General features: G+C 47.5%; 1 long non-coding RNA gene across 1 annotated transcript; it reads right to left on the minus strand.

Annotated features, from left to right (window-relative positions):
- Nucleotides 1-10,669: 10,669 nt before the first annotated feature.
- On the minus strand, nucleotides 10,670-15,348 carry LOC116663806. Its single transcript, XR_004320162.1, has 2 exons — nucleotides 14,909-15,348; nucleotides 10,670-13,993 (listed from the first exon to the last, which is right to left on the minus strand). It is a non-coding gene; the product is annotated as an uncharacterized LOC116663806 (long non-coding RNA).
- Between the last annotated feature and the right edge of the window lie 24 nt (nucleotides 15,349-15,372).

The following is a 15,372-nucleotide window of genomic DNA, read 5'->3' on the forward strand; positions in this document are numbered from 1 at the left end:
CCGACCCCCCGACCCAGGCATGCGTGGACTGAACTAGCCTTTATTCTCTTGAAGATGGACATTGTGAGGGGAAAGCAACCTTTGGTGGTCCGCCCCAGTTTTTGATCGGACCTCAGTGACCTCAGTGGACTTTCCTGAGCCCCAGTTAGTTTAAGATCAAGCCGGGGCTTTGGGATCACACAGTACACATTTATAGCAGCAATTAAAAAAAAATCAGTTTTTCCACCCTGCAGAAGTCCTGTCTGACTAGGAGAAATTTCTTTCGTTTCCTCCTATGTGCAGTGTATTGTCACTAAGTGTCCACTGTGGGTACTTTCTGGCCACTGAGAATAAAATAAATAAAAATTCAAATACAAAAATCAAAATTAAAAAAAACAAACAAACAGAAGGCTCTGTGCTCCACCGTCTTATAATCCATTAGAGGAGACAAGATTGATTTAAGAAATGGACACTGTAGGCAGTGTGCCCAGGGCAAAGGCATGGGATGCAGACCAAGGAGACACCTGTGTGGGGTGAAGGGCGCAGGAGGCACCTGCTTCTGTAGTAGTCAGAGGAGATTGGCTTCCTCCTCGTTCCTCTGTGTTTGCATCAAAGAAATGCCTTGAGAAGCTCCCTGGAGTGGGAGTGAGACCCAAGTATCTAAAGACAGTCGCTAATTGCTTGTGCACACGCAGGGCTGAGTTGTTTGAAGTTGCTGGGGGAAAACAGAGGCAGATTTATTGAGATGGGGACACAACTCAGAGGTGCAGGCTAGGAGGGGCACATAAAGGGAGTGCAGGGCGCTGGTCTTGGGGCTCTTCCTTATGATGGTGCCAATCATCAGAAAAGAAATGCGCAAACTGTGAAGCAATCATGGCGGCAGATCTCACGTGATCATCTAGACTAAGGACCACATCATGCCTGTGAACCACCCACAGGCTCCCGTCACACTGGCCTGTAGCAGTATCCTTCCAACTCGTGTCTCCATCAAAGCTCTCGCCTCTCCTCCTGATTCTTGGCACTGCCTGAGAGTTCTTTTCCTGATGCTCCAGACGGTGCACCCTGTCCCCTGCTCATGAGACTTCAGCGGCTCCCCATTTAGTTCCTGCCCACCTCCCTCACACGGAGCTTACGACATTGCAGCCGGGCCCTTACCCACCTCTGCACACCCATGACATGACCTCCTGGCCTCATCCCAAACTCCAGGGACAGCCGCCTCTGTGGCTCTCCGGGTCTGAGCTGAATGCTGTGTCCTCCTCCCTGCCGTTTCTTACCACTGACTGCCCAGCACTCTGCATGCTAGGAGAACCGCACAGCTTATACTGGCCTGCCTTTCCCCTGGAGTTTTTGCCTCTTTTGTTTCATGCCTCAGTGGATCGTCTAATAGGTAGCAGCGTAGTGCCATCGTTCAGAAATATGGGACAAATTTACCTTGCAGTGAATCCCAGCTTCGTGGGTTGTGGGCTGTGTGACTTTGGGAAGGTTACTTAAACTCTCTGTGCCTCAATTTACTTGTCTGTAAGTGACCTCCTTCCCTCAGAGGGTTGGGAGGATTAAATGGGACACTTCACGGGTTCTTAGGTCCGGGCTGGCATTTCCTAGCTGCTCAGTGAAGGTGAGCACTGTTTACTGTCACCACTGTCAGCTCTTTCTTTGTTCCACATCTCTTCCACCTTTCTTTCTGGCAAACTCTTACTCGATGGTCAGGGCCCAACTTGAGCCTGCCTTGATCCTCCACTCCCAGTGCAGCATCTGGCAGCTCTGTCCTCAGATAGCTTCCCAACCCTTCTACCTTATGGCTTTGTAGAGGACAGAAGCATCTGTGTGTCACCTGGGTGCTGATCGGGGACTTCTTGAGGCCACAGGCCCTAGTCTGGCCCCCTTCTAGATGCCTGGCACTAAAGGATCAGCACCTCACTCACTGACCTCCCTCCTGGCTGGGCGTCCTGGTTGGGAAGTTATGGTTAACACTTCCCGCCGTGGTCCGTTTTGTGTCTCCCTCCCTCCTTCGCTGTGACATTCTGGAGGGAAGGGACATTGTGCTGTGGGTGTATTTGACTCACTGAACCTAGATGGTGCCTGGTCTGTGGTGGGAGCTCAAGCAGGTACCTGTGCGGTTGGATTGAACCAGTCACCGTTCACTACATGCCCTGTGGTTTCTTCATTATTCTTGTTCCTCCTCCCTTCTTAGCTGGTTAAAATATTACTCATTCCTAATTAAGCACCACCCTGTCCTTTACTTGCACCCTGGGAAAAGGTCACCAGTCTTTCTCCGTGTGAGTCTGGAACCCAAGTTATAAACCTGACTGTAGCCCTGGCAGCCTGTCCCTGGGGTTTCATGGTCACTGGGTAGCGATCTGTCCCCCTGCTGGATTAGGAGTTCTTGTAGGACGGAGACCTGGTCTTTCTCACTATTTCATTAACTTGTGCCCTCAGACACATACGCTGTGTGCCTTATTGTGCCCTGATACCACCTAACCCTGTCCCTGGGGATCTTACTCTCTGCGGGGAGTCCTGGTCTTGGGCGATGATGGGGACTGGAGCACAGGGCTCCAGGGAGCAGGTGTCAGGGGCTCCCAACCTAGTTCTGGGGGAGGGGCTTGAGGGATCCCCAGAACCAGCGAAGCAATAAAGAGGGTTAATCCAGAGCAGGTGAGGACTGCTGGACGCAGAGGGAATACACGGTTGAGAGCGTAAACTTGAATTGGCTCATCTGGGTTTAAATCCTGACGCTGGAGGGGACTCAGACCTCAGCCTGCCAAGCAGCCCCTACCCACCCAATGTTAGCATTGCACCCGTGGGTCACCTACTCATTGCCTTTAAATTCTGATTCTGTGTTCTCGGCAAAATGCTTCACCGTGCAGTTTTCCTGTGAAATTCTCCCTCACGTGTCAGTAAAAGTTTTTGCCAGGGAAAGACGAAGACGGGCAGACTCCTCCAGGGAGCCATCCCCGTACGGATAAAGAGGACGGGGCCTCCCGCAGGGGTGCAGGGGACCCAGCATGGGGGGCACTGGGGCCCGTCTTCAAGGGCGCCTTCCCGCCCTCAACCTGAGTGCATTCTTCACACAGAAGAGCACAACTTGTCTTTATTCTTTAAAATATGCAAAAAGGACGTAACTCCCAAATTAAAGAGATGCAGTGCATGTGTGTACACGTGTGGGTACACGTATATGTGCATGCACGTATATACTGTTAAGAGATGGGGGAATAGCGTTTGCAGTAATTTTGTGTGGATGGAATGAAGTGCTATGTGCTCATCCGCCTTCCTGCCTTTAAGCGAGGACAAAAGAGCAGATCGCGTCACAGCAGCGCTTAGCTGATTCTTAACAGCAAGGGTGCCCGTCCCTGTTTCCCGCCGCCCTTCTTTCTGCTCCTCCAGCCTCCTCCGTGCTTTTCCTTCCCCCATTGTCTCCCTTGTTTCAGTTCAGCGCTGGCAGATGGCTCTGGTGTCTTCTTCCCTTTTCCTGGGAGAGGGGTGACGAGGAAAGAGAAGCTGCCCTTCGAGGCTGATGGAGGGGGCTCTCGCCTCCAATCTCACGTCTCCCGTCCCCCTGGTTAAGCCTCCAGGCACGCGCCATCCCCCTGCAAAATGAAAATCCCCCGGGCTCGCTCAGCTTGGCCTTGAATCTGCTCGGCGGAAGCTGCAATCCTCTCTTATTATTCCAGAAATGGATTTTCTTTCAAGCCCCACTGTCAGTTTCTTTCAGGCGGATCAGGCAATTTATGGATGCCTAAGGAGCCGTGTGCCTTCAGTGACCCAGAACTGAGGACACTCGGGAGTTCCCGGCTCCAGGCGGTGGGGGGTGGCCTTCAGCATCTCGTCCTGGTTTCCCTAACAGCCCAGCTCCCCCGGAGAGCCCAGGCACCAGCTAGCATCCTCGCTCCCTGCAGACCTCCCCCGTCTCTACCCATTAAAGCCTCGGGCTCTGACCCCTCCTGTCCTTGGAGCGTCTGGAAGCAAGACACTCTCATTCCATGTGAGGGTTGTTTCCAGGTCAGGAGAATAATTTCCTTCCCCTCCTGAGAGCACTCTGTGTTCCCGCTCCAGAATCCGATGTCTCTTTCTCATGAACTTGCCTCTTTGGAAGCCCCTTAATGGAGTGACAGACACAGTTTCTCCCCTGATTAAAAAGAGAGAGGCTTTCATTTTCAGACTTGAAGTGACTTTGACTTGGATGGAAGCAATTTTGAGTTTGAAGAAGGGAAGATAAATTAACTTTCATCAAACACTCTCCTCCCGCCTCTGTCTCCAGTGTGCCCCGGTTAATTCTCGAAGAATGCGGAAACCCACGGGCGAGGTGGATCCCTTCAACCTCCCTGGGCTCTGCCTCCTCATTAGAAAAACGAGTTGAGCTAGGTCGGTACCCAGGCTCTCCCCTCTCTGAAACACCAGCATTTTGCCGCCACTCCCTGAGTAAGTGAAGCAGGACTCGGCTTTGGTTAGAACCCTGAAGAGTCTTCTCTTCCTGGTCATTTCAGTTACTTCAAACTGATTTCTGTAAATGTGGCAGGGACGAGAGGACAGATGCGAGATGAGGCATGCTGGCAGTGCTCTTCGTCTTGCCTTGGGCAACAGCCTTCAGAGCGCTCCTCAGCCACCTCTTGTGGGAATGATCCTGGCGATGGAAAATGAGGGGCAGACACCAGGCAGGACAGGGGAGAGGAGGAAGGGGGCCTGGCTGGCTGGGTGTGAGAGCGCGTTTATGGCAGTGGAGAGACTTTGGGTCTTAGCCTACGTGTGTGTGTGCCCATGCATGTGTGTGTGTACATGTGCGTGTGCACGCATGTGTGTATGTGTGCATGTGCATGCGTGTGCACCATGTATGTGTGTGCATGTGTGCATCCATGTGTATGTGTGTACATACACACAAGCTGTCTGGAGCCCTCCTTGTTCTCCTCTGTCCTACCCACTCTCTGCAGTGGCCGCCTCAGACCACCACCAGGATCCTCACTGTCCACCACTATCCTTGAAACCTCTGCCTCCCTCTTTGCTCCATCTCCTGCTTTGCTCTTGGCAAATAGCTTTACTTTCTACCTCCCGTTCCCATGGGTGTTCTCTCAGCCTCCCTCTTCCAGGTGCGCGGACCCCTCCCTCCCATCCAGGTCCAGCTTTTCTCCTTCCTTCCCCCGCCCTTTGTCTTCTCCAAGTCAAGTCCTGCCTCCTGCGCTTTGGAATCCATCCCCCTGTGCTTGTCAGGAACCTCCCTGGATTGGAAAACTTCTCCTCCTCCCTTTCTTTTTACCCCTTCCCTACTCAGTGGAATTCTTCCCTGTGGAAGTATTTCTGTCTGCTTCCATCTTCCTCATCCTCAGAATGGAAACCCCCTGCCCTCTGCCTTCCCACAGCCCTTCCTCTCCTCCCTCTCACACACGTCGTCCCCGGATTCACGGTCTCCGTGTCTCTCCCTCTCACTCACGGCTGGGCCGTCTCCACCCTGCCCCCCAGCCCTCTCCTTCCTAAGGTCACCAGTGGGTGCCCTGTCTTCCATCCCCGGGCCATTTTCCCCATCTTCCTCTGACCTCATTTTCAGCAGATCTGACACTGTTGACAACTCCCTCCTTCCCTTTCGCTTGGCTTTCTGGAAACCACCATCCACAATTTCTCCATGCCTCTGTCAGCATTTCCTCAGTTCTGCTCTGCTGTCTGTTCACGTTGGCTTCCTCAGGGCTCCGTCCTGGGCTGTCTCCTGGTGCCGCCCTGGGTCCTGGTGCCGCCCCGGGTCCTCTGTTCACACCCATGGCTTCGGTCACGGTCCAGGTGACGCTGATTCCCGGATATATACAGCTCCACCCGTATTTCCACCTGAGCTCACATCTGCTTGTCCGACTGCCTGGCCAGCGTCCCTACTTACCTCTCTAGTGTTCCCAGCGGTTGTGCCGGACAGACAACCTGGTGTCATCACTGATGCCCTCTTGACTCCCCACTGAGCAGCTCTAAGTCCAACCACCACTCCCCTTCTCTGCTTAAATCTGACCACTTCCCTCCTTACTACCCTCATCCAAGCCACTGCTTTCCCTGCCTGGGCCACAGCAGCAGATGCTGACCCCTCCCTCTTCACCTAGTCACCTCCTAAGCTCTTCTCCACATCGAGACCAAAGTGATGAAGAAGAAGACTGCTCACATGGTGCTCTTGTGCTGAACCCTTGAGTAGCTTCCCATTGCTCTTGCAATAATGACTGAGGTTGTTGGCAGAGCCTGCAAGCCTCAGCGTGCTCTGGTCCTGTTTATCTTCCCATAGCTCCTGTTTCTCTGCCCAGCCCCTGGGCTTCAGCATCTGATTCAAGCTCCCCCTCCCTGAACCCTGACCTTCTCAATACCTCAAAGGGCACCACTGAGAGGTAAAAGCAATGCTATTAATGACTAGTCTGTAGCAACAGGCGTGAACAGGACCATCTTGGGAAAACTGTGTGATCCCTCCGCTCAGGGGTGAATAATACCGCCTCCTGCCCCGGGGCCTTTGCTCATTCTATTCCCTCTGCCTGGGAGTCTCTTCCTTGCCTCGTCACACTTTCAGAGTGTCGCCGTGACATCCTCCGAGGTGCCATTGAGCCCTCCTCTGGGGGTCTTCCTCACTGCAGCCATTTGGCCCGTGTTTATGGGATCCTGGGTGGGTACTGATATCCCCACTCAACTGTAAGCTCTTGCAGACAGGAACCACCTCTGGGTTTGCTCCTGATACATGTTCGGCGAGCAGCTCAGGGCCTGGCACGCAATTGCTAAATGATGTTCAACTGGGGAGCGTGTGGTTAAGTCAGGTAACCGCTGTGAGACAGTTATCCACCGGTTGGTTGCTCGTCCTTCTGCACATCCGCCTTTGTTTCTGACTATTCAAGGATTTTTGTATGATGAACAGCCTTGGAGATGGAAATTATGTCTTCCTTCAGAACAAAGAACAGGGACCAACCTTCCATATAACAAAGATAACTTCCCCTGGGGAAAAGCGCAGGCGTGCCTACTGCGCCTTAGGAAAGCCTCGGGCTCTGCAGGAGCTGGCGCTTCTCCGCAGCACAGCCGCCGGCGCGTCCAGGGCTCGTCTGGCTCTGCTCGTGCTGCCTGTGGGCACCGGGGCTCAGGCCACGCAGGCAGAAATCGCGGGCGCTCTGGCTGCCACGGTGAGTGATGGGTCCCTCATCTCTGACACCGGAGTCTTGGGTTTCCTCCCCGTATCCATGCCAGTCGCATGGTGGGTGAACCCTCAGACTTTTCACTGGTCTTGACATTAATTAGCGTAATTCTGTTTTATCCACTGCATGTTTCTGGGACTTCAGCATCCAGATGTAAAGAAATGAAACGTGAATGCTTTGAGAACAATCCGTCTGCTCCTTCCACACAAGCCACATCCCCGGGACAATCCCCTTGGGAAACTCTGAAGCCATTGATGGTTTGCCTCTCTCTCTGTTTGTTCTCTTTTCCTCCTTCTAATTCTGTAAATTTTTAGCCCTCCTAGGTCTTTAGTCTATATTCTATTCCCTTTCGAGTGGGTAAACTAATTTCTCCCACAACTGTTTGCTGAATTTTATCTTCCTCTGAGTGAGGAAAACATCCAAGGTTTAGTAACGTAAAGAAGAAAAAGCCTTGAGTCAGAAGCTGGGAGACAGCTGTTAGAGTCGCTCAGGAGTGACAGGTTTACGCGAAGTTGGACAAGTCACCAAACTCGCTTCCTCATCTGAGTTTGTTCACTCAGTCATTCACTCACTCATTCATTCAACAAACCACTTATTGAATTATTTGAAGTAAACGACATCACTGCTGTCTTCAGAAGACTCACTGTCTAATGGGGGAGGCAGACGCGGGTACTCAAGACCCCAGCACAGTGAAAGGCCTGATAACAGAGGAGATCCTGGAGAGCCGCCGCGGGGCCCGGGGGCGGGGCAGAGGGGCAGGAGGGGTCAGCGTGGGCTGGGGCCTGAGCCGAGCCTGGTGGGGCCATGGCTGGCCATGAGGAAGGCTGGGAAAGGAGGGAGAAAGGCCCCGCCGTTCGTGGTGAGCCTTTACCTTACTTCCCTTCCTTACTCTCCTCTTCCTCGACAATCAAGCCTCTAGTGTTGTCCCTAAGAGAGAGCCGTTATCACCCCGGGGGCCACGGCACGTGTACCTAGTGGACGGCAGTATCCCCACCAGGTGAAGAGGCCAGCCCCCGCCTCCGGCACAGCCCTGCTGTCTGGGCCGGGTAGCATCCCCCATGGGGTGGCTGTGGGGACACGAGTGCTCAGCACCGCCCCTGGTACAAGGCAACCAACATCCAAGGGCCTGCATCAAAACGGGGTGGGGGGACGACTTTGGAAATGATTCACATTACTTTCTTTTTGGTCCCTTGGAGAATATGACCATCTCCCCAGTTGGCCCAGGATTTCCACCTGCCTGGGGTGGGAGGAGGGGCTGAGCTTAGAAATATCTCAGAGTCCAGCAAGGGGGCAGAGGTAACTGTGGGTTTCTAATGTGCATAATAGGATTGGACAGCACGAGGTTAGCCCTGGAAGGTGGGGCATTGTCTAGAGGTGGGATGACAAATTCTTTATTCGCCTTTTCTGTGTCTTCTCCCACCAACACCTGCATCACAGTCTTTAGAAGGAAGACAAGGGTGATTCGGGGCATCTGGTGAGAAGATGCAAGATTGTCATTATTATTTACAACTATGTGAATCAAAAAAGAGTTTCACAGCCTCAGTCACCTGGACTGCCCTTCCAGAAGCCTGCAGCAGGAGAGAGCAGTGCTGGCCCCGAGCAGTTCCCGTTTCCTCTGGTCCTTCAAACAAGTGCATGCTTGGAAAATGTCTGTTCTGAAAATATCTATATTTTATCAAGTAGGAAGAAAATGTGTTGCTATTTCTTGCTCATTTCAGAGAGATACAAAGTGAGCCCAGGAATTTGGAAGCATCCCAGAGCTTTTAGATACATCTTTGGAGCGCGTTCAAAGGTTGAGCCTGCAAACATGTCCACTGATTTAAATTTTTAACAGGAAAGTGTGTTATTTTAAAATTATCTGGATTCCAGCCTCATGGCAATGCTGTTGTGCTTCCAAGGGGTTGGTACAGAGTTGGATGTGGTTATTGGAAGGTAAAAGCCTGCGAATTATCTTTTGATGGGGGGTTCCTGAGTTCTTCAGTTTTCTTTGCTCTTCAGTGGTGCTTATTTGCTGGTTGTGAAAATGGAAACGGACCAGGATTTGCTCCAGATCTGAGCACCTGGAGTTGAGTGGCACCAAGATGCCAATAAGGTAAATCACTGCATGTCTCCCTTTTGCAGTGGAAGGTGATGTGGTGGTGGTGTACATTTAAAAGATTAAGAGATGATAACTGTGAAATATTTGAATTATTTCCTCCCAGTCTTGAAATTTTAAATATTTCTTTCTTTTCCAAAACAATATTTGACATATTTTAAAAAGCCAGAAAGCAACACAAATCTTGTAGTGAAAAGAGCAATCCTTACCCTACCACACCCTAACTAAGAACTGAGGCAGACACTTAAAAGCCTTTGCTTATATGTTCTGCTTTTTCATTTTCATCTTTCTAAATAATAGGCTGATACTGCTTTTTCTTGATTTTTCAAATTCTTGTGACTTCAGCTTGTGAAAGATGAGAACCCAGCTCTTTTTGTCCTGTCTCTACCCCCCACCCCACCTCCATGCAGTAAACACTCTTCTGACCCTCCACCCTCCCAGCTATTATTGTGTAGTGTGTTTGTGGTGGTGACCATATAAATGTTGTTCACAGCAACACCACCTTTCCTTTCGTGGTTGTCACATGCTCTGTGTCAAATATTTGAGTGTTAAATATTTGGGTTTCTAACCTTCAGGGTACATGGCAGGACGTTTTCCCTGCTCTTTTGAACTTGGGTGGAGTCATATGACTAGATCTGGTTGGTAATCTCCAGATCATTTAATTGCTGGTATGAAATTCTCTGCGTTTCTCCTTATACCTGGCATTGCTAATCACCGGTGTTCAAGAAGACAGTTGCTCTATCAGCCTGGGTCCTTTTGCTACTATGATGAGGAAAGCCCCTTTTCAATCCACAGTGAGCATAAGCAAAAAACATCGTATTGTTTTCAGCTACTGTGATTTGGGGGATGTTTGTTACCAGACTGTAACTGAAGTTTTCCTAACTGATAATTCTTTCTTGAAGAAATGCTTATTTTTCCTGAAATATAATATATAATATAAGATATATCTCTGTACCCATCAGAAATAACTTTAAATTCTCCACTAAAAGTATAAATCTCTTCTCAGTATTCTTTGTCAAGGACTCTTAATTTATTATTTTCTTTGGAACTTTCCATTCAAGAGTTTCCCTCCATCCCCCTGTACAGTTGTCTCCCTGGAGATTCCCTTCATCTTCATATTGTGAAGCATAAATCCCCTAGTTCCTACAACTCAAATTGGCAAAGATTATTATTGCTATCCCAACATCTATTCTCCTAGATATGCATTACATTTCCTAGCCTCCCTTGCAGTAGGTGGGCTCCGTAACTTATTTTTGGCCAATGAGATGTAAGCAATAATACTGTATGTGTCTTTTAGAAAGTGTCCTTAAAGAAAAGAGGCTCACCCTTTTTTTTGTATTTTTCTTTATCAAGCTGCATGGAATAGAATGTGATGGCTGGAGCTCCAGCAATCATTTTGGACCATAATGACAAGAATATTTTGAAGGAGTCTAGTTCTCTAATAATTATTAAGCCACAAAACAAGCACTGGGATGCTTATTGTCACAGTTTTATTATTATTTTTTAGTGTGAGAAATAAACTTCCATAGTATTTAGTCTGGTATTGAGTTTTTGGTCACATGAGGATGAAGCTGATTCAAACTGATCCTTCATTTTGCTTAGCTAATGCTCTTGTTTTGATGAAGCACATCCTCTTAGTCATGGCTTGGTCAGGAAATAGAAACAATTTACATATTTCAGGTACAAGGAGTTTAATACAACAAAGAAATTGTTAGATCATTGTTTCACAACTTTTATCAAAATGAATTCCAAATGGATTAACTAATTAAATGTAAAAGGGAAATCATAACATATAAGTAAACATTTATGTGATTCTAAGCTGGAGGAAGATCTTCTAAAGATAACACTAGTAGAAACCAAAAACAAGTTGAATGGGTTTAAAACAAGAAAGAATCATTTGTAGGACATAAAACACTGAAAGACAAAATAAAACAATAAGTGAAAATGAATAGGAAACCATGATTAAGACTCAGGGTTGCTGATCAAAGGTTCTTTGCTTTCACCAGGGCTTCTCAGTCTCGGCACCATCGAGGTTTTGGACTTGGAGTTTTGTTATGGAGTTTTGTCCTGTGCATTGTAGCACCTTTTGCTTCTACCTGCTAGATTCCCAGTAGCACCCTCTCCCCCAGATGTTGACAACTGAAAATGTCTCCAGATGTTGTCAAATGTCCTGAGGCACAAACTCACCCGAGTTGAGAACTATTGCTCTAAATCAGGATTTGTGAAACATCGATGGCTGGGTCTTCCCCCTAGAGTTTCTGATGTGGTAAGTCTGGGGTTGGGTTTGCAAATTCACATTTTCAGTAAGTTCCCAGGTGGTGCTGAGGCTGCTGGTCTGGGGACAACACTTTAAGAACTTCTGATTTCTACTATTTTGCTTGCAAATAAACATGTCATCCCTTATAAAATAAAAGTAGCAATAATATTGACATTTCCAGAAGATGGAAAGGTATGATCTTTGGCAATCCTCTCGGCAGTAGAATTCAGGAGTTTAGAATCCATGCTTTTACAAGAAATTGGAAGACAGCTGCAAAATTTGTGGTTTGTGGATCTGATGAAGATTTGGTTTACACTTGCTCTAAATTCAGTGATTTTTCTCAAATAATATTACTGTAGAGATGATCAAAATGAAAAGAAACTATCTCAAGAGAAATAATAAAGAAGATAGTAATGAATCATATTAGTCTATGATGTGGACGCCCACCCAGCTTTATTCAGCCTTTTCCCAATTGCTGGTTAAGCTTCCTGTGATGAATTTTCTATGAACTTCCAGAGGCTGTATAAGAAAAGCTACAATGTGTTCCTCACTTAGTGATACAAATATTTTAATACCTTAACTAAACAATTTTTTGTTGGAACAGCAGAAAACGGCTGGAATGAATGCTGTACACATTTCTGCAGATCAGAAAGAGAACAATGAAAGAAATCATTATGGCCTGAATTTCAGTGTCTGGCTTATATTTAATCTTCTAGGTTTATCAGTCATGACAGAACTCTGCAGAGGCATTTTTAGTAGTAATCGCTTTTTAGCACTAATCAGTGGTGGCTCTGCCTGCCCGGTGTCAATGTTGATTGTAACCAAATGAATCTGAGAAACAAAACGATGTATCCTCGCGCCAGCAAGCTACAAACAAAATCAATAGCCCTGTGCTGGCAACATCATTTTATTGCTGTCTGCTTAATCTCCTCTACTCTTGTGCAATTACTTTTATTATTACTGCTCATTTAATGAGACCCTGGAGTTTGCAGCCAGATGGTATGGTTAGTTAAATCTGGAAGACTCTAATGGAATTGAGTTCAAACCAGGTTAAGAGTAACAGAATCACAAATCATAGTGGTCATCATTTCATAGTGCACTGTTTTGTGTCCCTTTCACACACCAGAAATCAGTACTGGCTTCAAAAAGAAAGACTTGGATTGGGATTCAGAGAGACTGTGTGTGCTCACTCACTCATTCATGTATTCATTCAACAAATATTTCATTGTGTTTCCATCTGGGTGCTGCAGTATGGCATTGACAAGACAGGCGTGGTTCCTGTCCCACCGAGCTTCTAGTCAACTATGGGAGAAAGAACATATCTAACAATGCAATATTATTGTGCTTTGTGTTAAGCCCTAAAAGGGAAGAAGCAAACTGATGTCAGGGGCAGAGAATAGCAGGGAAGAACAAATCTGACTCCATATTGAATGTTTCTTTTACTTTAACCTTTGTGTTCTTTTGCCACAAGTTAACCACTTAAAGGATGTTGCCTATAGCTTAAAGTATACATAACGGCCCATCTCTGGGAACCCTGCTTCCCATGCCTGAGCATAAGCTAAAATATCTTTGTTTGGCTCACAGGAAACACCCTGGCCAGTCTTACCTGTAAATGGCTCCAAGAAAGGAGAAATTAACACATCCCCTCTGGAGTCTGGTCAGAACCCCAGGAAATAATTGCAACAATCTATCCCATTTTTTACTTACCTCCTCACCTCCCCTGCTTTGCTGTATAAAAGAAACTAGCATCCAAACTCAGGTGAGATGGTTCTTTGGGACACTAGTCCACCATCCCCTCAGGCTGCTGACTTTCTGAATAAAGTCGCTATTCCTTGCCTCAACAACTCGTCTCTCGATTTATTGGCCTGTTGTGCAGCGAGCAGTACCAGCTTGGACTCAGTAACAAGCAGCTGTGTGATGTTGAGGTGGGCAGTCAGGGAAGCTCTCCAAGGAGGTGCTATTCAAATTAAAACTCAAATGATGAGAAGGAGCTGAGGGGGGGAAGCAAGAGGAAAGTCATTGTTGTGTGTTGGAAGGAGAGGCACAAAGGCCATGGGATGGAAGTCACTCATTGTCTCCAAGGAACAGCAAGGACACAATTGTGGCTGGAGCCTCGTGTAGGGAGGAGGGTGGCCCAAGATGAGGCCAGGAGCTGCTGGACGCAGAGGTGCTGCGCGGGGCTGGGGGCATGGAGGCACTGAGGTTTTCCAGGGATTTTAAATACACTTTTGTGCCAATGTACTGATAGGTAAGACTCACAGCAAGAACACCTTTGGGGTCAGGGCAGTGAATATTCATGATCCAGACAGAATGTAAAGTCAGAAGCATGATTTTAGACCTTTGTGCAAATGGCGGGCGAGGCAGAGGTGACATTTTAATTAATAAAATTGCCTTACATAGTAGCAGTAATTAAAAGTTACATCATCACCCCGCATCACGTCCTTGGTAAATGGCTGCAGTCCCCGCCCCATGGTTTCCAGCCGGCTCTTTCTTCCTGGCCTGAGTCTCCTTCTCTCCCGTTGGGCGCTTCTGCATCTGTTCAAAGAGACATGCGACCACCTGGGAACCGAGGTCAGGAGCACTGGGCAAACTGCTGGTGTCCCCCCACCTCTGCCCCTGCCCCGAGAATCCTCCTAGCCATTCTTGCTTCCCTATTGACTCTTGCGTTTACCTTGTTTAAGCGGGCTGAGCTAGATTATTAGTCCATTTAGATATTCTCTGGCCCTGTTGCCTTTTTATGTAGCACATACTAAAAAATATTTATCGAATTGAAATCTTACTAGCAGTTACCATTTATTGAGTAATTAATTTGCTAAGCATTCTTCCAAGGGTTTGTTATTTAATTTTTATGTGATGCTTAATTTTATACCTCAGCTTGGCCGTGGTGCCCAGATCAAGCATTACTGTGGATGTTTCCATGAAGATAACTTTTAAATGAGATTAACTCTTAACTCAGTGGACTCTGAGGACATCAGATTACTCTCCATGTTATGGGTGGGCCACATCCAATCAGTTAAAGGCCTGACTAAACAAAGACTGACTTCTCCTGAGCAGGAAGCAATGGTGGCAGTAGACCAGCTTTGGACTCCAGTGCAACTCTGCCCTGGGTCTCCAGCCTGCCAGTGCACCCTGTAGAGTTTGGAATTGCTAAGCCTTGACCATTGCATGAGCCAGTTCCTTAAAATCAATCTTTCTCTGGCTAATCATACGTCTTTATGGCTAACCATTTATGCCCATTTTATAGGTGAGGAAGTTGAGGTTCAAAGGCATTGAGTACTATGCCCTAGGGTCCATGCCTGAAAAATGTGGAGCCAGGATTTCAGTCCAGGTTTTTTGAGCCCCAGGAAAATACAGCTTCTTATGCATAAATCCAGAGAATGAGAACACCATGACCTGCATACAATACAAACTATTTTCTGTATTACTAGAAAGAAATGATTCACAACCTACCTTGGGTTCTTACAGAACAAGGCAACCACCAATATGCATCTCCTTATCCAGGTGAAGTGCAAAAAAAGTGCCCATTAGTAGACGTGTGTCCATTGGTGGACACAAAGATGTGTCACTGTTTTTCATTGCATGGATACTTGCTTGGCACATTTAAATCCTACAGATTCAATTCTCTCCCTGGCAGTCATCGTTTCCAGTAGGATCATGAAATCACCACACCATTTTTATAAATCATCAACCGCAAGATCTTCAGGAACATGAGAGAGAACTAAATAGACACCAATTTAAAATTAACCATCTTGAGGGGTGGGTACAGCTGAATGGCAGAGCAGGTGCTTAGCATGCATGAGGTCCTGGGTTCAATTGCCAGTACCTCCATTTAAAAAAACCAAACAAATAAGTAAATGAACCTAATTACCCCCAAAATTTAAAAAAAAATTAAAAATTAAAAAAAAATAAAATTA

Source organism: Camelus ferus, chromosome 5 (assembly GCF_009834535.1).
Source record: "Camelus ferus isolate YT-003-E chromosome 5, BCGSAC_Cfer_1.0, whole genome shotgun sequence".
NCBI lineage: Eukaryota > Metazoa > Chordata > Mammalia > Artiodactyla > Camelidae > Camelus > Camelus ferus.